The sequence below is a fragment of the Hyperolius riggenbachi genome, chromosome 6 (genome assembly GCF_040937935.1).
Source record: "Hyperolius riggenbachi isolate aHypRig1 chromosome 6, aHypRig1.pri, whole genome shotgun sequence".
Lineage (NCBI taxonomy): Eukaryota > Metazoa > Chordata > Amphibia > Anura > Hyperoliidae > Hyperolius > Hyperolius riggenbachi.
Genome location: NC_090651.1, coordinates 307,997,807 through 308,021,611, shown reverse-complemented (window position 1 = coordinate 308,021,611; position 23,805 = coordinate 307,997,807). Strand labels below are relative to the sequence as shown.

At 43.9% G+C, this 23,805-nt stretch overlaps 1 protein-coding gene across 2 annotated transcripts in view; it reads left to right on the top strand.

The window, feature by feature from the left end:
• The first annotated feature begins 1,597 nt into the window (after window positions 1-1,597).
• Window positions 1,598-23,805, top strand: part of LOC137522840 (toll-like receptor 13) — a 49,918-nt gene continuing 27,710 nt past the window's right edge. Inside the window, exons 1-2 of one of the 2 annotated variants that reach the window (XM_068242972.1) lie at window positions 1,598-1,676; window positions 21,393-21,573. The gene's annotated coding sequence lies outside the window, so the exon portion shown is untranslated. The remainder of the gene's footprint in view (window positions 1,677-21,392; window positions 21,574-23,805) is intronic. The other variant, XM_068242973.1, reaches the window with a different exon arrangement.

The window sequence follows — 23,805 nt, the reverse complement described above, 5'->3', positions numbered from 1 at the left end:
TCAGGACGCTGTTCGATCGCCCTTGTGGTTTACTGCTCTCAGCTCCGCATGTAAACCCCGAGGATGCGGAACATGATGCATTCAAACTTGATTGATGAACCTACTGAGCTCGGTCTAGGATGCATCTCTTCTTGATGGTTTCTATAGAGAGGGGGATTCTCATGGACTCTGGCCGGCCTGTGTGCAAGCATTGTGGTATGAAAGGTGCAGGATGGCTGGGTGTTAAAGGGAACGCGAGGTGAGAGGAAAATGGATGCTGCGATATTTATTTCCTTTTAAACAATACCAGTTTCCTGGCTGTCCTCCTAATACTGTGTCTCTAATACTTTTAGCCATAGACCCTGAACAAGCATGCAGCAGATAAGGTACTCTGACTCAGGTGACTTAAGTTTTACTGGTTTAGCTAAATGCTTGTTCCCGGGCTTTGACTCAGACATTTCTTACGCCAGAAGATCAACAGGGCTGCCAGGCAATTGGCATGGTTTACAAGGAAATAAATATGGCAGCCTCCATATCCCTCTGACCCGGAGTTCCCTTTAATACAGTGGCCACTGTACTTTAGGAAGCAGTACTTACATTTTTCAGCTGTGTATATTGGCCTAAGTGGTTTTTGTCGTTTTTATATTGTGTTTTTTGTATTTACTGAGTTTCCCCGAAAATAAGACACTGTCTTACCCTTCCAAAAATGTGCTATGGCTTATTTTCGAGGAGGTCTTATATTTTGTGGGGGTAGCCATTATCTATAGTGTATATAGCCAGATTCCCCCTATGGTCCCTGCTAAATAAGCCCTAGTGGCTGTCAGATCTATGGATCCCCTAAATGAAGCCCTAAGCGGCAGACCTGCCCCCCCCCCCCACTTTACATCTGCTGCTGCCACCGCTCCTGGCCCCCTCCTGCAGATAGTCCGGATCTCCCTAAAAGGAGCCCTAAGCGGCAGACCTGCTCCCCCCCCCCCCCCCCACACTTTACCTCTGCTGCTACCCCTCCTGCAGATAGTCCAGATCCCCCTAAAAGGAGCCTTAAGCGGCAGACCTGCTCTCCCACCGGCCAACCGCAGGCTTGCTTTACCTCCCGCTGCTACCGCTCCTGGCCCCTTCCTGCAGAAAATCTGATTCTTTTCTTTCTACATATATGTGAGGTTGCACTGAGCACCATATCTTTGGGGATGGTCTATCTGGTTATATGTCAGAATAGTGACTGCAAGTAGCTCAACCCACTTTTTGCTTTATTTCTTACATTTTTATATTTTTATTGTGTGCCATATGCAGCAAATAAATAAAATCTGCATAATTAGAAACATTCCCTTGAGGCCAAACTGAAAAGGGGGGGAAGTACCATCACTACTTTTTCTTTTAAGAGTCATTTTGTGCATAAAACATCACTAACACATCAACGTACAAGCGGATTAAAGTTGTTCCAGCCACATAGGAAAACTATTTTGCATAACATTATCGCCGGGCAGAGGGGCGTGACTTATGCACACATTTCCTTTACTCCGCAGTTGCTGTCTCTTTCTCTCACTTTGACTCAGTGATTTCTACATCGCCGTTACATGTTCCTTTTTATTTTGGGAAGTAAGGATTAAAGAGAGACATAAACCACGTTTGCTAGACAATAACCAGAAAACAGACAACGTGTAGCAGAGAAGAAGTAGGAGAGATCTCTGATCTTCACGGTGGGTGGACAAGTTTTATTCTTATACTGTATATACCTTAAAGTGGATCTGAACCCTTACATAGGACAGAAGGAAAACAGAGAGAAATGCACCCTGTATGTATTTAGAGAATTTAGCCTGTTTAATTCCACATCACCTGTGTCTAATCACAAGTTGTAATTTGATCTGTCCTCTGTGTCACCTGACTGCCACAGCAGATAAGCTTATTTGAAAGCACAGAATGTTATTATTATTTAGTATTTATATAGCGCCAAAATATTACGCAGCGCTGTAATATATAGTCTTGTCACTAACTGTCCCTCAAAGGAGCTCACAATCTAGTCCCTGCCATAGTCATATGTCTGTGTATGTATTGTGTAGTGCATGTACAGGATCTTCTCAAAAAATTTGCATATTGTGATAAAGTTCATTATTTTTTGTAATGTACTGATAAACATTAGACTTTCATATCTCTTAGATTCATTACACACAAGTGAAGTAGGTCAAAGCCTTTTATTGTTTTAATATTGATGATTTTGGCATACAGCTCATGAAAACCTAAAATTCCTATCTCAAAAAATTAGCATATCACGAAAAGGTTCTCTAAACGAGCTATTAACCTAATCATCTGAATCAACTAATTAACTCTAAACACCTGCAAAAGATTCCTGAGGCTTTTAAAATTCCCAGCCTGGTTCATTACTCAAAACCGCAATCATGGGTAAGACTGCCGACCTGACTGCTGTCCAGAAGGCCATCATTGACACCCTTAAGCAAGAGGGTAAGACACAGAAAGAAATTTCTGAACGAATAGGCTGTTCCCAGAGTGCTGTATCAAGGCACCTCAGTGGGAAGTCTGTGGGAAGGAAAAAGTGTGGCAGAAAATACTGCACAACGAGAAGAGGTGACCGGATCCTGAGGAAGATTGTGGAGAAGGACCGATTCCAGACCTCGGGGGACCTGCGGAAGCAGTGGACTGAGTCTAGAGTAGAACCATCCAGTGCCACATTCCCCAGGTCAAGCCACTTTTGAACCAGAAACAGCGGCAGAAGCGCCTGACCTGGGCTACAGAGAAGCAGCACTGGACTGTTGCTCAGTGGTCCAAAGTACTTTTTTCAGATGAAAGCATCATTTGTACGTCATTCGGAAATCAAGGTGCCAGAGTCTGGAGAAAGACTGGGGCGAGGGAAATGCCAAAATGCCTGAAGTCCAGTGTCAAGTACAGGTCAGGCGTTTCTGCTGCTGTTTCTTGTTCAAAAGTGGCTTAATCTGGGGAATGCGGCACCTGTAGCCCATTTCCTGTACATGCCTGTACACGGTGGCTCTGGATGTTTCTACTCCAGACTCAGTCCACTGCTTCTACAGGTCCCCAAGGTCTGGAATCGGTCCATCTCTACAATCTTCCTTAGAGTCCGGTCACCTCTTCTCGTTGTGCAGCGTTTTCTGCCACACTTTTTCCTTCCCACAGACTTCCCACTGAGGTGCCTTGATACAGCACTCTGGGAACAGCCTATTCGTTCAGAAATTTCTTTCTGTGTCTTACCCTCTTGCTTTAGGGTGTCAATGATGGCCTTCTGGACAGCAGTCAGGTAGGCAGTCTTACTCATGATTGCGGTTTTGAGTAATGAACCAGGCTGGGAGTTTTTAAAAGCCTCAGGAATCTTTTGCAGGTGTTTAGAGTTAATTAGTTGATTCAGATGATTAGGTTAATAGCTCGTTTAGAGAACCTTTTCATGATATGCTAATTTTTTGAGATAGGAATTTTGGGTTTTCATGAGCTGTATGCCAAAATCATCAATATTAAAACAATAAAATGCTTTGAACTACTTCAGTTGTGTGTAATGAATCTAAAATATATGAAAGTCTAAAGTGTATCAGTACATTACAGAAAATAATGAACTTTATCACAATATGCAAATTTTTTGAGAAGATCCTGTATATTTTAGTCTAGGGCCAATTTAGAGGGAAGCCAATTAACTTATATGTATATTTTTGGAATTTGGGAGAAAAACGGAGTGCCCGGAGGAAACCCACGCAGACACGGGGAGAACATACAAACTCATTGCAGATGTTGACCTGGCTGGGATTCAAACCAGGGACCCAGCGCTGCAAGGCGAGAGCACTAACCACTACACCATCATGCTGCCCAATATGTTAACAATATGTCTGCTTCCATGAATCAGGAAGCAGAAACACTGAAAATGTATTTTAGGATTTGTATCAGCTGTAACAAAGAATGTTTTTCTTTAACGGTTATTATACTGTTGTGCATCTTTTAGAGCAGAGAGGAAGTTCTGAGTTCAGATCTGCTTTAAAGAGACTCTGTACAGAAAAAATTACTCCTGGGAGGTACTCGCCTCGGGAGAGGGAAGCGTCTGGATCCTATGGAGGCTTCCCCCGTCCTCCTCCATCCCACGGTGGTCTTGCTGCAGCCCCTTTGGATGCACAGCTGACAATTTGTCAGGCTGTGCAATATTTGCCTTTCCCTGTTCCAGCGCAGACGCAAAATCAGCTCTCTGCTTGGAAATAAGTGGAAATAGCCGATCGCAGTATGAGACCAGTGTATGAGACCAGCGCCTGCGCAATAGAGTGGACCCGACTGCGATCGGCTATTTCTGCCTCTTTCGGAGCCGACAGCCGCTACTGCGCCTGAGCGGGTGCCGGGAAGGTAAATATTTACATCCCCGCTGTTCGGGGAGCTCTATCGCTGCCGCCGTGGGACACAGGAGAAGCCTCGATAGGATCCAGAGCCTTCCCCCTCCCATGGTGAGTACCCCCCCAGGGGCATTTTTGTTCTTTACAGATCCTCTTTAATATTTTTATTGTTGAGCAAGGCGACCGGTATTTCTTCTCTTCTGTTAATTTCTCTTCTCTCTGTGTTTTTCTCTGGCATCTCTAATGATCGCCAAACATCCCCAGAGGGCATATCATAATATGTGCACTGGATTCATTCACAATTATATCCTGTTAACTTACTACCAGAAATGGATTAAGATGGTCTAGATAGCAGTTTTTGCCCACCACTGATGGTCATCTAGCTTTTTCTAGTAAGATTTGGTGGGGGCTAGCATCCATCAGGCCCCTAGACTCTCTCCAGGCCCTAGGAAACTGCCTAGAATTGCCTTGTGGATGATCCAGCTCTGCTTACTACCATTACCTGGTCCTATCACATCATAGTAGCAGTTGCCAAGAGGTGTGTGAATTAGTGATTGTATAACTACAGATGCATGCAGCACCTGCCGTAAGGGATCTTTTCTTTAAATAAGTGATGTACAGTTAAGGTTTAGTACAAAGTTTTATTAGATTTTTTTTTAACCTTTAACTACTAGCCAACCGCTCCAAGCCAACTGGCGTGAACGCGGCGACATCCCCAGGACCGCTCCACGTCGATTGGCGTGAACGGCTCTCTATGGGGCTAGCAGGAGATCACGCTCTGCCTTCAGTCTCCCAGCGGATTGCCGCTCGGAGACTGTTAAACGGCATCTAATTATGCTGTACAGTGCTGCAATCTGCAGCAGCACTGTACTGGGGTACGGTGACCATACGTCCCGGTTTGCCCGGGACACGTCCCACCTTCGGGGGCGCTGTCCCAGGCTGCATGAGGTCCCGGGAAACGTCCCGCTTTCAGCAGCGGGATGTCCCGGCCTCGGGACTCTGGTCACCGTACATGAACTAGCCGCAGCGTCTCATAGATGCTGTGTTAGTTCATTCCCCGCAGCCCCGTTCCAGCAGCCTGCATTGTCCTCCGGCAGGCACAGGCAAAGCAGGGCTACGGCAAGATGGCGTCCGGAGGCGGAACCCTGTATTGGAGACTATTTGTATCTCCAGTACAGGGCTCCGCCTCCGGACGCCATCTTGCTGTAGCCCTGCTCTGCCTGAGTGCCTGTGAGCCCGGGGAGCTGCACACACACCAGAGGTCGGCTGCGTGAGAGGACTTCTGTCAGGTGAGTACATGCTTTTTTTTCCAGGTGAAATGTGCCCCAATTGCGTTTTTGTGCTGACATGTTTGCCCCCATTGCGTTTTTGTGCTGACATGTTTGCCCCCATTGCACTTTTGTGCTGACATGTTTGCCCCATTGTGTTTAATTTGTGCTGACATGTTTGCCCCCATTGCGTTTTTGTGCTGACATGTTTGCCCCCATTGCGTTTAATTTGTGCTGACATGTTTTCCCCCATTGCGTTTATCTTGTGCTGACATGTTTGCCCCCATTGCGTTTATCTTGTGCTGACATGTTTGCCCCATTGCGTTTTTTGTGCTGACATGTTTGCTCGCAGTGCGTTTATTTTGTGCTGACATGTTGCCCGCAATGCGTTTATTTTGTGCTGAAATGCTGCCCGTAATTCGTTTATTTTGTACTGACATGTTTGCCCGCAATGCGTTTAATTTGTACTGACATGTTTGTGCTGAAATGCTGCCCGTAATGCGTTTATTTTGTACTGACATGTTTTCCCCCATTGCGTTTATTGCTGATATGTTGCCTGCAATGCGTTTATTTTGTGCTGGATTACATGTTGCCCGCAATGCGTTTATTTTGTACTGACATGTTTGCCCGCATTGCGTTTATTTTGTGCTGACATGTTGCCCGCAATACGTTTATTTTGTGCTGACATGTTGCCCGCAATACGTTTATTTTGTGCTGACATGTTGCCCATTGCGTTTATTTTGTGGTGTCTGGGGTAACTGTTGCTGCATTTATTATTTAATGGTCAAAGTTGGCTATGTTTGCTGCTTTGGGGTTACGATATACTATTAAATAGCATCACACAGTTTCTGCACACCCATGATGCGAATCCTCGTTTGACCACATCATGGCGTAAACACTGCTTTCGTATGCCTCGCTGTTACATCATTACGTTAGCTCCGTCCATAGAATGTCATGGCCACGCCCAGTTTCCGGTGCGGCGCGCTGTTGGCGCAGCAGCCCCCCATTTTTCAGCGCGGCGTTTTTCACGCGCTGCCCCCCCCTTCCCCCACGCCACCCTGTCCCAGGTTGAGCTGACAAAAATCTGGTCACTGTACCTCTGGTGATGCAAAAGTGATCCGCTGTCATAGGCTGAAGCCTATGACAGCCGACCACGCTGATTGGCTGGCAGGGGGAGGGAGGGAGGTTTGTAAAAATAGAAAAAAAAATACAGCATTTTATTTAAAAATAAAAGAAATAAATATTTATAAAAAAACAAACAAACATTGGAGGAGTGATCAGAACCCACCAACAGAGAGCTCTGATGGTGGGGAGAAAAAGGGGGGGGGGAGGGGAATCACTTGTGTGAGTTGTGCGGCCATGCAGCTTGGCTTTAAAGCTGCAGTGGCCAATTTAACAAAAAATGGCCTGGTCTTTAGGGGGGCTTAACACTGCGGTCCTCAAGTGGTTAAACTACTCCCAGGCCCAGCAAGTTAAAGTAATCACATTACAGCAGAGTCCCTAGTATCCGGCACTGGTGGGGGATGGCCCAATGCCTGATACATGAGCTTGCCGATTGCTTGAGCAACCGGACTAAAAGCGGGGGATGGCCCGATGCCTGATACATGAGCTTGCCGATTGCTTGAGCAACCAGACTAAAAGCGGGGGATGGCCCGATACCTGATACATGAGCTGCCAATTGCTTGAGCAACTGGACTAAAAGCGCAACAATACCTCCCCCCCCCTCCCTTAGAAAAAGATAACTAAAAACTTACTGAGCCTCCAGCGATGTACAAAAGCAATAGACTTTGAACAAGGGTACAGATCTGACAAAATCTGACAAGATTAGCTGCATGCTTGTTTCAGGTGTGTTATTCAGACACTACTGATACCAGAATAATCAGCAGGACTGCCAGGCAACTGGTATTGTTCAAATTAAAATAAATATGGCAGCCTCCACAAACCTCTCACTACATGTTCCCTTTAATCCCCAGTCCAAATGTGGAAATCTGCAATACTGTTGGTTTGCATATACTGTATCTTCCATGCTCATACGTCACTGCCACTTATTATCAGTGATGGAGCTGATAAACGAGCTCTGCCAGGTCAGTACAATCCAACACACACTGCATAACTGTACTACAGATGTTTCTTAGATCAGCAGTAACAATGTAGAGAAATGAAATTGCACATGGACAGAACGCATCTGCTCTAACATCTCCAATGGCTGATATTCTTTTTCCAGAGGGTAACCTGTAACTGTAGTATATCAGATAATCAGTGCATATGGCTCAGGGCTTATATTTACTATAGTAACGAAAAAGAAGAGACAATCGAGAGCCCCCAATAGTGTGTTACTGATGTACAGTTGGCATAGTTCTTAGGACAAATCAAGTTATACTCACAAGTCTGGGTTGCTGAGGTTAGGCAACCACTCTTATCGCAGACGAGGAGATTAGACCTGTCCCCGCTCAGGTTAAAACGTCACTCTCTGTAGAAAGGAAAGGGGTGTCCACACCCATCCACCTTAACTAATCAAATTGTGCTATAGCTTGCAGAGGCGCCAGGAGAGTAAAAATAGTACCAAATTAAAATCAAATAAAATGTGGGTGGCAAGGGTGGGCTTACCTACCCAACAATTAACACAACCATAAATAATATATAAATAACGTTAAATAAATTAATTAGTACTCCAGGAAAAAAACAGTTTGCAACGCGTTTCACAGGTCCCAAGCCCGCTTCCTCAGGAAAACAACATACAGGTAGGTGCAACAGCGTTCTTGTGTGAACAGGTGTAGCGCCTCTTACTTTAGGGTCACTTTGAATTGTGTTATTAGACTGAAAAGTGTAAAGCCTCAAACACACGGTCAAGGCTGTTGCTCCTACACGGCCAAGTGTGTTGAGTCTCCCCTTCCATGTGCAGCAGCACCCCTCCCATTCCATGTACAGCCTCCTCTTCCATGTGTAACATCTATGTACTGCAGCCCCTAGCCTTGGTTCCCTGCATTACACTACACAGGTGCCCGGGGACAGGAAGTGAAGAGGAGCATGTGGTGATATATTGGGGTGCTGATGATGTTAGGAATACAGGAACATATTGCTTTCATTTTTCTGTCTACTAAGTCTGCTAAAAAGCTAGTCTGGCTCTTGAAGGTGTCACCTGGATAATGTCTGTATGTAGATTGAAATTTGCATTCAGGGCAGAAATTAAGGGAACTGCCATTGTCTTCATTAAATAGATCAGTCCCCTTCAATAGGCAAAGGAACCTGGACAGTAATTAGGAACTGTCTACCCAGCCACTAGCCAGGAAACACTTACTTAGACAATTACCCGACCAGGTTGAAGCCCACACAGGCGTTCGGCTACCTCTTAGTCTGAATAGTGGGCTGGAAATGGAATTGCTGTGAAATCTGCAAGTGTAAACAGGATACTTGTTGTTCTCAGGATACAATCTTACCTGTGAAATCTGCAACCTTCAAAAAGCTGAAACAGGAACCCTTTGAAGTTCGCATATCACAGGAAGATTATGATAAGCGTTCGGTGATGTCACAAACGGGGAAATTGCATTAGTTCCTGTGGGCTGGACATTAAATGCCCCAGGGGACACTTCAGACTATTTAAGGTGGTCCAGAACAGGCACAGCTATCTTCTCTCGAGAGTAGCTCATTGCTAGAGATGATCCCGAGGAAATCGGTAAATCCGCGTCTCTCCACGGTTGGACATTTGCGATGGTAAAAGTTCACTTTAGTTTATTCCATTTTTATTTTTGGCAACTTGTCTTGTGTGTATTTTTGTATCTTTTATCTTTGTAACTTTTTACTTTGTTTTTGTACATCTTTTGTATATATTAAGTTCTGCGTTGTTCCACGTTTTCATGGAATATTAAATAATTATTTAATAAGTTTGACTTCTGCTGTACTAAACTAACACTCATAGCCTAGAAGAGATTGAAGTGTGTATAAGTCCGTGCCTGATTGTATGATTGAGCGACACTACCGTATAAGATTGTAATTGCATTGTGTGTGGGGCGTTTGTCATACGTCGGCCTAAAGCGCGCAGCTGACCCAACGTACGAAAACGCCAGTGCGAGTAGCTCAACAGCTGAGTGGCTAACAGTATCGTTCGGAACGACTGTTAGTGGTTTTGCTTCACTACAGTGTAAGATTGCAACTGTGTGTGTGTGGGTGCGTGGCGTTCCCGTATTCGGCCTAAGCGCAAAGCTGACCCGAATACGAAAATGCGGATTGCGCGCTGAGGACTCGACAGCAGAGTGGAAGTGTCTAGCGACCCGCTACTGGTGGCAGTGAGAGGTGTTCTGAGGGGTCCCAGCCTTGTTTTAGCTCGAATAAGGCTGCTCCCCGCTTGATCTGGTCAAACCCGCAGTCGGGAACCGTATACGCAGGCGTGCCGCGGGCCGGTTCCTGACAGAGCAGCCAGTGAGGAATAGCAGAGACTGGAACTATCAGAGATTGGGGTTACATGGGATAGGCGAACAGGTGAGATCTGTGGGGGAAGGGGGACGACAGGGACTCTGGCACACACACCGATTTTTAAAAATTTCATGCTGTAATCTTTGAAAATTTGTGTGGAGGCAATCGAGCAGATAGATCCTCTCTGTGATCAAATAACGATTGGAGAGGGATCTATCTGCTGGTCATATGGGCCAGTGTATGGCCAGCTTTACTGTAGGAGTCAAGGATCAATTTTTGCCACCTTATCAGGTACATGTCATGCTGGGAATACACGATGACTTTTTTCTGCAGATTTACTGGCCGAAAGCAGTGTCGGACTGGGAGGTGGAAAATCTGAGGAAATCTACCTGCTGGCCAAGCAGAAGTAAATATGTGTTATCACTCCCACTAGAAACCTGCAGCAAGTCTTCACTGTGAGCAGCAACACCTGATTACTGCTGCTTGGCTAGCAAGCGGATTTCCTGAGCTTTGCCACCTCCCAGTCCAACACTGGCCGAACGATTTTATGATCTATTTCCATTCACTTCTATGAGAAAATAGATCGGAAAAACAATCGAAATCAGATTGGACCTGTCGGAAATTATCTATTGAGCCATCTATCTGCCCAAAAAACTCATGGTGTATTCCCAGCATAACAGGTAACGGCCACTAGTTTTACCAATTCCAATAAAAAAAGAAAAAGAAGTAATGAAAGTCACAATATAGGTACTTTTTTTATCTATTATCTTTTTTATTGAATAATTAAAAACAGATATTATGCAGAAGATACATAAGAAGCACAATTCAAAATAGTATACAATAACTATCCAGACTAAAAATAAATGGTTCACGGATACCAACTGTAGAATGTCGCACATACAGTGGACCAGAAAGAAAATAAAGATGTAAGCAAAAAGGAATAAACAATGAACATGAATGAACCAGCGTACTTTTTTGTTTTTTAGCATAGTTGATTATATATTTTTAATAAACTGGCTAATGTATGAACCAGGACACTATTTGCATGAAGTTTTTATGTTTTTTCTTATGCTGCCTCCAAGCTTTCTGGTTTCCCCTCAACAGAGTAACCAAGCAGCTCGGGGTGACCCAAAGCACTAGGAATGTATAGGGGGGATAAAAGGGACCAAAAAAGCCCTCCTACTAAAAAGCAAAGCTTGGTGTAATTCACCCTCTTAAAACAGAAGGAAATTTACAATAATTCAGCTATAAGTGAGCATTTGTGGTTACCCACAATGCACTACTACTGAATATGCAAATTATCCCTTTTTCGCCCTTGTTAAGCCAGACGAGCATCCAGAACCACTGGTGTATAGCAAGCCTATAGCTTTACATTTTACACAGCCATATCAACCCCACATGTGGACAGCCTGTTTCAGACTTTTGGTCCTCATCAGTACATGGCAGGTATTGATAAGGCTGTATGAGATAGGGTTTGGACCCGTACAACAGAGTAACCAAGAAGCTCAGGGTGACCCAAACTACTAGGAATATATAGGGGGATAAAAGGGACCAAAAAGCCCTCCTACTAATAAGCAATGCTTGGTGTAATTTGCCTTCTTAAAACAGAAGGAAATTTGCAATAATTCAGCTATAATTTCTATATATACTTTCTGCAGAATTGTATAAATGGTGGGAAGTGGGGGAGGACTGACGCCGCTTAATCTGCCACTGTTTTTAGTTTCTGTTTTCCCCTCAGAAACTAAAAACAGAGGCAGGTTAAGCGGCTTCAGCCCTCCCCCCCTTCCCCCCATTTATAAACTTTTGCAGAAAGTGAGTCAACACTATGGAAATGTGCAACAAACATAAATATATTTTAGAAGTTATAGTGGGTGGGGAAACTTCCAGTAAGGCCACTTCTGAGCTTAAAAATAATAGAAAAACATAACAGAAAAGTGTAAACCAGCATTTTCTCATGGCCACTGGCTTCTTTATAATGCAGAACTAAAGTTAAATAGGAACTAGCTGGAGATGTAGCAAGCAGCTGCACTATTCAAAAGAGTTTTATAATTGTTGTGTAGATATTGTCCACATTGTTTGAAAGCCTTCAGAACCTTCTCAGAGATATATTTTCTCTTTAAATTCTACTATTCCAACCTCAGACACTGGCTGTGCATTGAAGCAGACACCCCTTTTGCAATTGATTTGTCCCAATAGAGCTAAATCCTACACACAATGAATTACAGCTTTTGCCTCTGATATTTAACATGAAAAGTAGGAAAATGTTTACACAGCTACTTAGACATTATTTGTACACTGTCATTTTAGAACACTTGGGTATCGATAGTATTCCTTTAAGAAACTTCAGTTATTTATGCAAAAGAGCCTCTGTGCTCTCCAACCTCACTTGGGTAGCTGTTTGCTGGAGCACTTAGTCATCAAAGAGACAGATTTAGATAAGATTTCTACTTCAGGGCTCTCCCTCTGACACAGGAGACCTGGATTCGAATCTCAACTCTGCCTGTTCAGTAAGCCAGCACCTATTCAGTAGGAGACCTCAGGCAAGTCTCCCTAAGGCCTGGAACCCACTGAAATCAGCAAACGCAAAACGCAACCACTAGCGTTTTGTCTGAGCGGTTTGCAAGCGGATTCATGCGCGTTTTTGGACGTGTTTTGCAACATTGTATTTTTTTGCCCAGCGGGTGCGTAGCGCTTTGCGTTTTGCGTTTTTATCCTGATTGGTCCTGTGAATTATTTTTAATTTTGTTACAGTGTGCTGAACCGCAAAACGCTAGCAAAACCGCTCAGTTTAGGTTTTGCTGAGCGTTTCTGCTAGCGTTTCAATACTTTACATTGAAGCGCTAACGCTCCCAAAATGCTGCAGGTCCTGTGTTTGCGTTTCTGGGAAACGCAAATGCTCCTGTGGAAGTTGCCCCATCCATTAACATTAGCCCAGCGTTTTGGCAAACTGCTAGCGTATCGCAGTGCTGCCAAAACGCTGCCAAAAGCGCTCCTGTGGGTTCCAGCCCTAACACTGCTACTGCCTATAGAGTTGGGAACTCCAGCTGATAGACAGCATAGGTGGTCAGCTGCCCTCCATTCATTCTCTCCCCCCTAGACTAAAAAAAAAGAGCGATACAATTTTTCCTCCTAGTGAGACTAATGGCAGCATCCTCAAGCTTAGCGTACCAGAGAAATTGCTGCTGGGAGACTTGGCCGCAGGATGCAGCGGCTTACCCTGCTCCTGCACAAGGCCCGCCGGCCTTAATTACTATTTCCCCTTCAAGTCCACATGGATAGTGGGGAATGATGTAATTTGGCTTCCAGCTATTGCTGGCGGACGAATTACAATGTTTTAAAAGTAACTTCAGCTCCGTCTTCTGATGGTGCCGAAGTTACTCACTGTGCTCCGCTATAGCTGTAATTCCTATTACGGTCTGTAGTGGCGCCGGCTGCGCCCAAATCTCCTGCACTGGATTCCTAGTGTTCACAAGCTTAACCCCTTGCTGGCTCATTTTAAAGGTAGAGTATAGTACCGTGTTAACCATCAGAAAAAGAATCAGTAAAAGTCTAAAAGTAGCCATACACTTATAGATTTGCAGCAGATTCGCTCATCAGATAGATTTCTGTCAGATGCCTGTCAAGTCAAATCTGACAGGAATCTATCTGATGTGTGCCACACACTAGGAACAGATTTCCAATAGATTTCAGAATGAAATCTATTGGAAATCTATTGAAAATTGATCTAAATGCATTATTGCACCATTAGATCCAATCAACTCTATGGGCCAGCCAGGAGGCCGCAATAGCAGCATAGGGGGCGATATACAGGCTGGGAACGCGAACAATCACTCGCGTTCCCATGCCTGTCGGCCGGTGACGGCCAAAATGGAAGTGTTCGCCGGCGGGTCCGTGGGCCATCGGAGTGGGGCTGCGAGGTCACCGATCGTCTGCAGGGGGCTGAGGGAAGCCCCAGGTGAGTTCATCTCATTTTTTTGGGGTGACTTTAGGTTCACTTTAAGAGCAATAAACTTTTTTTCTTGATTTTTTCCTTTAAAATGAACATTAACCTCCCTGGCGGTTTATTTTTTCTGCAAAAATTGCAGAAATCCAATTTTTTTTTTTTTTAAATTTTTATGTTTCATGTAAAGCTACCAGAGTGGTAGCTACATGAAACTCCACTAGAGGGCGCATGTGTCCCTCTAGTTCGATCGTCGCCGGCAACAATAGCAAACAGGGGAACGCGTATATAATGCGCTCCCCTGTTTGGCTTCTCCTGTCGCCATGGCGACGATCGGAATGACGTCATGGACGTCAGCCGACGTCCTGACGTCAGGAGCCTCAGATCCAGCCCATAGCGGTGCCCGGAACTCATTGGTCCGGGCAGAGCAGGGCTCTGGTGGGGGCCCTCTTCCGCCGCTGCGTGCGGGCGACGCCGCAGAGCGGCGGCGACCAAGCTGTACGCGCGGCTAGCAAAGTGCTAGCTGCGCGTACAGCACTTTCAATGGTGAAAATCGCCCCACCAGGTGCAGAGATCTCCTCCTGCGCGGCATAGCCCAAGCTCAGCTCGGGCTTACCGCCAGGGAGGTTAACTGAACACATGAAAAGGAGTTTCACTTACCTGGGGCTTCGACCAGCCCTCTGCAGCCGTCCTGTGCCTGCACCCTGCAGGGTTACAAACCGATCCTCTGGTCCCCTGCCGTGGCTTGATTTAGTTACAGACGGACCACTGCGCATCCTCGTGTGCGTTTATGTTGGCGAGCACGTCCAGTGCGTTAGTTTCAATCAGCAGAAACTAAACTAACCTGGAGGATCGGTTTGGCACGCGGTGAGCACAGGACTGCTGCAAGGGGCTGGTCGAAACCCCAGGTGAGTGAAACTTTTTTTGTGTTCAGTTAAGGTACTGTACTTTTTTTCCTACTTTTTGGTACTTTTTCAATTGCAAAGTGCTAAAAAGTTATTTCAAAGAGAAGATGAAAAACGATCTCCTAGGAGAAAACTCAGGAAAAAAGTGACTTTACTACATTGATATTGGGTAGAAGGACATTAAAAAGGTAGAGACCCTTTTCATGTTTTTAAAAAGTATTCAAAGGAGACAAATGTCACTTTAAGACAACAGCGTAACAACTTGAAAGTAGTGCAACTGATAATTTACGGTTAATGGAAATCCCCTTTTGGCCTGTGACCTCCGTGTAGCAATGTGGGAGATTCTTCCTCCCACAGCTATCAAATGTAGCTGTCACCGGCTCATAAAGCCTATTTCATGGTTCCTCTGTGTTTACTACAGTGTTGCTTTATTCCCTCTTCTTCTTTATTGCTGGCCACCTGTCTTTATTCACAACACTTTCTTTCCATGTTTACTGTGTATTCTTTTCCTATGTTTTATTACTCCCATAAGTTTTTTAAATTGCTAAATGCAAATTTGCCCTTTTAAAATGGAGAGTATTTGCAGTTATGGGTCTGGATCCAATCCACTTTTTCATACGTTTTCTCCTAGGAGATCATTTTCATCTTCTGTTTAAAATAACTCAATTTTACAGTAAGTCCAATCGATACATGTGATCAATTTTGGCACAAAATTTTGCATCATTGAACGGGCATGCTCTTGGCGGCAACGATTTTTCATCCGATTCGATTATAATCATCATATTGGATGGTTGATCGGCCGCCAAATCGCCTGATGTATGGCCACCTTAATCCTTTTCTTTTAAAGAGAACCTGCAACGACAAAAAGTTCCCCTGAGGGGTACTCACCTTGGGAGGAGGAAGCCTCAGGGTCCCAATGAGGCTTCCCCCTCCCCTGTAGCTGCAGGCAATCCAGTGCTGGCTCCCACGAAGTCTCCAGCAATCCTGGCTCGACAAGCATGACAAGCTACATTTATTTACCTTCCCTGGCTCCAGTGGGGGGCGCTGTTGCAGCTCTCAGCACAGAGATAAGCAGAAATAGCCGATCTCCGTCGGGTCCGCTCTACCACGCAGGCGCAGGAGACTTGCGCCTGCGCAGTACAGTGGCCCGACAGCGATCGGCTATTTCCGCCTATCTGAGCGGTGAGCCGATAATGCGCCTGCGCTGGAGCCAGGAAGGTAAATATTTACACCCCTGCCATTCGGAGGGCCAGAGCGACACTGCCGTGGGACACAGGAGGACGGGGGAAGCCTCAAAAGGATCCGGAGGCTTCCCCCTACCAAGGTGAGTACGCCCCAGGGGAACTTTTTGTTGTTACAGGTTTTCTTTAATACCTTGTTACCGTACACTCTGAACAAGCATGATGCAGATTAGATGTTTCTGTCTGAAGTGCGACTGGGTTAGCCACATGCTTATTTCAGGTTTATGATTCAGATACTACTGACCGGAAACATAAGCAGGACTGCCAGATAAGCTATTATGTAAGAGGAAATAAATATTGCAGCCTCTTTTTTAAATAGTGGGTTGCACATAAAATGAAGGCTACTGCAGCACACAGAGGAGCTGCTTTACATGGAAGATCGGGGATGTTGCACATGGGAGATGCACATATAATGTGGTTGCTGTTAAAGTGGACCTGAACTCCTGCATAGGACAGAAGGAAAACATAGAGAAATGCACCCTGTATGTATTTAGAGAGTTTAGTCTGTGTAATGGTGGCCACTAATGATCTAATCTTTTTCATCCAATCTTACCAAATCTATGTAGTATAAGGGTAAACTACGTGAATATACTGAATGGATACTTCAGGCAGTTACCTTATATTACATAGAAATGGTAAGATTGGATGAAATAGATTGGATCATTAGTGGCCACCTTAATTCTCTCTCATCTATGACTAATCAAAGTTGTAATTTGATCCCTCAGCTGTGTCAGGTGACTGCCACGGCCGGTAGGCTAATTTGAAAGCACAGGATGTTCACAACATGTGTGCTTCCATGAAAGTGGGAAGTAGATACACTGCAGATTTATTGCAGGAGTTGTATCAGCTGTAACAAAGAAATATTTTTTCTTTAAAGGAATACTGTAGGGGGGTCGGGGGAAAAAGAGTTGAACTTACCCGGGGCTTCTAATGGTCCCCCACAGAAATCCTGCGCCTGTGCAGCCACGCACCGATCCTCCGGCCCCGCCTCCGGGTTTACTTGTGGAATTTCAGACTTTAAAGTCTGAAAACCACTGCGCCTGCGTTGCCGTGTCCTCGCTTCCGCTGATGTCACGAGGAGCGTTCTGCGCAGGAACAGACCATGCTGGGCCTGTGCAATACACTCCTGGTGATGTCAGCGGGAGGGAGGGCACGGCTGTGCAGGCTCAGTGGTTTTCAGACTTTAAAGTCGGAAATTCCACAAGTGAATTGGAGGCGGGGCTGGAGCATCGCTGAGTGGCTCCTTTAAAGTTTATCATGCTGTTGCTTACCTTTTAGAGCAGAAAGGAAGTTCTGAATTCAGGTCCGCTTTAATCAGATATGTGAATCAGAACCAGCGTTGTTGCACCAATGGGTTTGGCGTGCAGAGACCACCCCTGGAGTCACAGGGAATCCACAGCAATCATCAAAGGTCCGCACCATCCAATTTTCAAGTTTCAAGTTTCTTTATTTATAGCTCTTATAAAAAGACATGATTAAAAGCAAATCTGCATGATGATGACGCACAGGCGTTTCGATACTTCTTTCTCAAATCATTGCAGCATCTGACAATACATTACACACCACACACATCTTATATAGGTCTCAAGTGGACCTGATGGAAGACTTACAATTTGCATATTCATGAGTGAACTCTACCATAGGCTGTAAACACTATCTTTAGATTTTCACAAACAAATCATTAGGCACAATTAAAAACCCAATTTCCAACTTTAATTCACATTTCAAACATTTAAAACCACTCTCCAATGTCTTATTTGCTGTTTTTAGCTCCTCGGGAGAAAAAATTATCATATTGTGGGACACTCAACCAATCACCAGTACGCCTACAACGTCCGCCTAAGACTACATAAATACGCAATAAAATACGCATGTACGCGTACGTTATAGCCAATCATTATCATGCCTACAACGTCCGCATAAAGACTGTTGACGCGTCGCATGCGTACATATGTACGCGTACAGTCAAGACAAGCGTAAAAACGTCCGCAAAGCGACATTTAACGCGTAAAAAACATGAGAAAAACGCGCAAAAATGCAAAGGAACACACAAAAAACGCGAAAAAAAACGCGTAATCAAAACCGTAAAGTTCCAAAAAAACGGCACATTGATTGAAAAATGTCTCCACACATGACAACCGTCTCCCAATTAAACCTCCATCTATTCAACTCAAGATACGTTATATAATAAGTTTACAAATATCGTATTCACGATTTAACCCCTTGGGTTCCAAAGTATCAAGTCTTTTTATCCAAAAATACTCCCTTTTTAACAACTCCTTTAGTCTGTCACCTCCCCTCCTCTGCGGTGGCACTCCCTCCAAAACCTGTACCCTCAATTGGGACACACTGTGTCCAAATTTACAAAAATGCTCGGAAACAGTCAGTTCCAAATTCTTAGTCCTAATATTCGAGTTATGTGAAGCAATTCTGTCCCTGAGGCACTGGGTGGTTTGACCCACATATCCAGTGCCACAGGGACATTTCAGCAAATAGACTACATATCTTGATTCACATGTATAGTATCCATTAATTTTAAATTACGACCCTCTACTTGGATGTGTAAATGTGTCCCCTTTCACAATGTGACCACAGAGGTGACACCCAAGACAGGGAAACGTTCCCCTCCTGGCAATCACTCCTGCAGTCTCCGTACCAATGTCCCCTCTAACCATCCTATTCCTCAGAGATGGTGCTCTTTTGAAGGACAGGAGTGGATGCACATGAAACTCTCGTATTGTGGGCAATCCCTGTTTCAGCATTGGCCAGTGTCTATTGACTATAGCACCTATTCTTTCCGACAATACATTGTAAGTAGTAACCAATGGGATTCTTTCCCTAATATCTGCCCTTCCATTTCTCAGTGTGGTTTTCTGTACCCCAAATCTTCCTCTGCAAGCTCTCATATCAAAATCTTTTTCCAAACATATAGCTGGGTAGCCCCTTGCCAGAAATTTATATTTCATTTCTTTCACCCTTTGTTCTCTCAACTCCGGGTTACTTACAATTCTTTCAACTCTCTGGAATTGACCCTTGGGAATATTTAATTTAACCTGAGGGGTATGAAAGCTGGCAAAGTGAAGAATTGAGTTCCTATCTGTAGGTTTCACAAAAAGATCTGTCTCCAATCTACCCTCCTTTTTGACCACCCAAGTGTCAAGGAAGCTAACTCTCTCATAATCGCAATGAACTGTCAGGACAATTTCGGGGCATTTCGCATGCAACTCTTCAACGAAGGAGTCTGCAGGAGTGATTGCCAGGAGGGGAACGTTTCCCTGTCTTGGGTGTCACCTCTGTGGTCACATTGTGAAAGGGGACACATTTACACATCCAAGTAGAGGGTCGAAATTTAAAATTAATGGATACTATACATGTGAATCAAGATATGTAGTCTATTTGCTGAAATGTCCCTGTGGCACTGGATATGTGGGTCAAACCACCCAGTGCCTCAGGGACAGAATTGCTTCACATAACTCGAATATTAGGACTAAGAATTTGGAACTGACTGTTTCCGAGCATTTTTGTAAATTTGGACACAGTGTGTCCCAATTGAGGGTACAGGTTTTGGAGGGAGTGCCACCGCAGAGGAGGGGAGGTGACAGACTAAAGGAGTTGTTAAAAAGGGAGTATTTTTGGATAAAAAGACTTGATACTTTGGAACCCAAGGGGTTAAATCGTGAATACGATATTTGTAAACTTATTATATAACGTATCTTGAGTTGAATAGATGGAGGTTTAGTTGGGAGACGGTTGTCATGTGTGGAGACATTTTTCAATCAATGTGCCGTTTTTTTGGAACTTTACGGTTTTGATTACGCGTTTTTTGTGTGTTCCTTTGCATTTTTGCGCGTTTTTCTCGCGTTTTTTACGCGTTAAATGTCGCTTTGCGGACGTTTTTACGCTTGTCTTGACTGTACGCGTACATATGTACGCATGCGACGCGTCAACAGTCTTTATGCGGACGTTGTAGGCATGATAATGATTGGCTATAACGTACGCGTACATGCGTATTTTATTGCGTATTTATGTAGTCTTAGGCGGACGTTGTAGGCGTACTGGTGATTGGTTGAGTGTCCCACAATATGATAATTTTTTCTCCCGAGGAGCTAAAAACAGCAAATAAGACATTGGAGAGTGGTTTTAAATGTTTGAAATGTGAATTAAAGTTGGAAATTGGGTTTTTAATTGTGCCTAATGATTTGTTTGTGAAAATCTAAAGATAGTGTTTACAGCCTATGGTAGAGTTCACTCATGAATATGCAAATTGTAAGTCTTCCATCAGGTCCACTTGAGACCTATATAAGATGTGTGTGGTGTGTAATGTATTGTCAGATGCTGCAATGATTTGAGAAAGAAGTATCGAAACGCCTGTGCGTCATCATCATGCAGATTTGCTTTTAATCATGTCTTTTTATAAGAGCTATAAATAAAGAAACTTGAAACTTGAAAATTGGATGGTGCGGACCTTTGATGATTAATCAGATATGTGGACTTCTGCACATAGAAATAGAGAAATAGTACATATGAAAGGGGAGCTGCATATGGAGGAGGAAGAAGAGCTACTGCTCATGGCAGATGCAAAAAACTGTCACTAAGGGCCCTTTTCCACTACGCGTTTGCGATGGCTGAATCGCAAAACTGCAAACTGCTAGTGATTTTTCAAATCGCTACAGTTTGCTTTTAACATAGGAATCGCGGTAGGTCATTTCCACTACCGTGATTCGTTTTTGACCTGATGGCGATCGCGCGGCGGAGCGATTATTGCAGCGATTTTGCTATGCAGTGCATAGCATAGCAAAATCGTGATCGCAAACGTCGGGAAATCGCCGGTCATTTTTTACCTTTTGCGATTCAGCAATCGCTAGCGTTCAGCGTGAACGCTAGCGACTGCTAGTGGAAAAGGGCCCTAAGTCCAGGTGAGTATGCTTATTTATAAAGGGATTCCAGGCAGTACCCGATGGGCTGTCATATTCTGCCACCAGTATCTCTTTCAAATCTTCATCCAGTGAGATTGGCACAGCACTGCCTAGCACTACAAAGCAGGAAGATGCGTTCTATAACTGACATAAAAGACTTGCTGCATTTTCTTACATTTTTTTTTGTATTCATTTTTTCAAACTATACATTTTATAACTTGGCCATATAGAACTCAGTACGGCTATGATTATTTAAGATTGGATTCAAGTCATAAAAATGTATCTATGTACTTAATGGCCAAGTCAATAAAGTGTAAATATACCCCACATACAAATATTTTATGGTAGTTAACAAAATGGTCTTATGACTGCTGTTTCCTTTGACTTCTTGTCCATTTCCAGCACTGGCAGTGGAATGCCACATTCAAAATCAAGAACACTTGAGTCAAGCAAAATACGAGCAACCCTGATATGATCTTGTCTTCTTAGACCTCTCTGTGAGCTATACACTACAACACCAAGACCAAAGGGAGAACACCCAGATTTAACAGAAGAAGAGTGTCAAAAACCCCTTGGTGATTCGGTGAGTACTGTTTTATCTGTTTGGATTGATAAAGTTTAGAATTATAGGCCAGATACCCTGTACTTTACTCTGTAAGGATTGAATGCAGAGCCGGGACAAGGTCCTCCAGCACCCAAGCCTAAGACACCAAAGTGCGGTGCACCCCCCCCCCCCCCTCCATCCCTCCAACCCCAGACGTCACACACTGGTTGCTATTAGACTAAGAGGAGCCCTAGGGCCCCAAACTCCCCCAACACCTTACTCTCTACTTATCTGGCTTGCAGTCACTGCCATGTATTCTCTTTTCTTATTTCTCTCTGCTTTAAACATGATAGGGTAATAATAGCTGAGTGAGTTGTGCGCCCCCTCCTACACCGCGCCCTGAGGCTGGAGCCTCTCTCGCCTCTGCCTTGGCCTGGCCCTGATTGCATGTCATCTATCCAGAGAAATTAGAACTATGCTCTATTTGTGAAGCTCAGATAGGGACTGTTTTTCTATAGGGATTGGAGGTGTCCCAAGATTAAGAGCTACTAGGAGGGATAAATGGATGCTATTCCAAATGTTTTTGATGTACATGTCACCCTAAGGCCCCATTCACACATCTTAGAATTTTGTTATTTTTTAAAAAGAAATCAGGAATTTATATTAAAGTTTAATGTTTAATGAGCACAGATGTCCTGGCACTCTAGACTTCGCCCTCCATTAACCTACAAAAACACCCACCAAACTGCACCGCTAGTATGCTGGCTAGTCCAGCTGTCACTTCTCCCTTCCCTTGCCTGTCATAGGTTGCTACAGGTGTCCCCTAGCATGAGATAGCCAGAGGTACCCTCAGTATTAAAGGGACAGTATGGCGAAAAATTGTAAAATATGTGCAAACACATACAGTACAAATAAGAAGTACATTTTTTCCAGAGTAAAATGAGCCATAAATTACCCATCTCCTATGTTGCTGTCACTTACAGTAGGTAGTAGAAATCTGACAGAAGTGACAAGTTTTGGACTAGCCCATCTCTTTATAAGGGATTATCAGGGATTTATTTTTTAAAAACACTTAGTGAATGTCAGTTTCTCCGTCCAACTGCCAAAAAACTGTAGGGAGCAGGGAGGCTGGCCAGCATCATTATTTAAATCCATTTTAGGGAATATCCTTATAAAGAATAAAAGCCTTGCTGAAAATCCCCTGTGAAGAGATGGACTAGTCCAAAACCTGTCACTTCTGTCAGATTTCTACTACCTACTGTAAGTGACAGCAACATAGGAGAAAAGTAATTTATGGCTCATTTTACTCTGGAAAAAACGTACTACTTATTTGTCTATGTTTGAACATATTTTACATTTTACAATTTTTCGCCATAGTGTCCCTTTAAGTAGCTAGTGGTGCCCCATCTGAAGGGAGATCTTGTCAGTGGAATGCTGAGTGTTGAGTGAGTCACCTCTCATTTACACTCTGATCAGGACTCTGTATAATGAAGGAGGGAGAAAGGCACTAGGGGAGTGAGCCGCCTTTCCATCATCAGGCGCCCATTGCCACGTGCCTACAGTGCCTTTTGGTAAATTCGGCCCTGATGCTAATTACTGTGATGTGGATGATCAATTTTTTTATTTGGGTCCACTTTAATAATTTGACACATGTAAAGGATATTTAAATAGAAAAAATAAGATAAAGAATAATAATATAAAGAACAGATTTTCTGTTTGCTTGCCATTCATTTTCATGGTGAACTATTTTTTTTCACGATATTGCACAACATCATTTATCTATAATTTGTTTATCAATGTTTAAAGACACACCACCAGCAGTGATCGTTTGTTTTTGAACAACTGATATTTTCGATTACGTCGTGGAGGATTGCTTTGATCCACATTGACTTTTGCGGGTTTTGCTACGATCAAGAAAACAATCATTTACCCGTTTGTTCGTTTACGACAACACCAATGCCACTTGCAGATTCTTCCAGATGGATCATTGTTTGTTGGCGGAGATCCCTGATCCATTGGCCATAATCTCTCATTGGGTACTTAGCTTGAGGCTGATTTATCAAAGCATTTGCAAAGAAAACTGGAGCAGAGGCAAAGCAGTTGCAACCAATGTGGTCTACATTGCTGAATGAGCGATTGCTTCACTTTTGACTCAGCGTTCTTTGCATCCGTCTTGGTAATTCAGCCCCACAATAATTTCTGTTTGAAGAATATCTATAATTTTCTTTTGCAAATCACAATGCCTTTGTTTATTTTGTTTTCAATTATCTT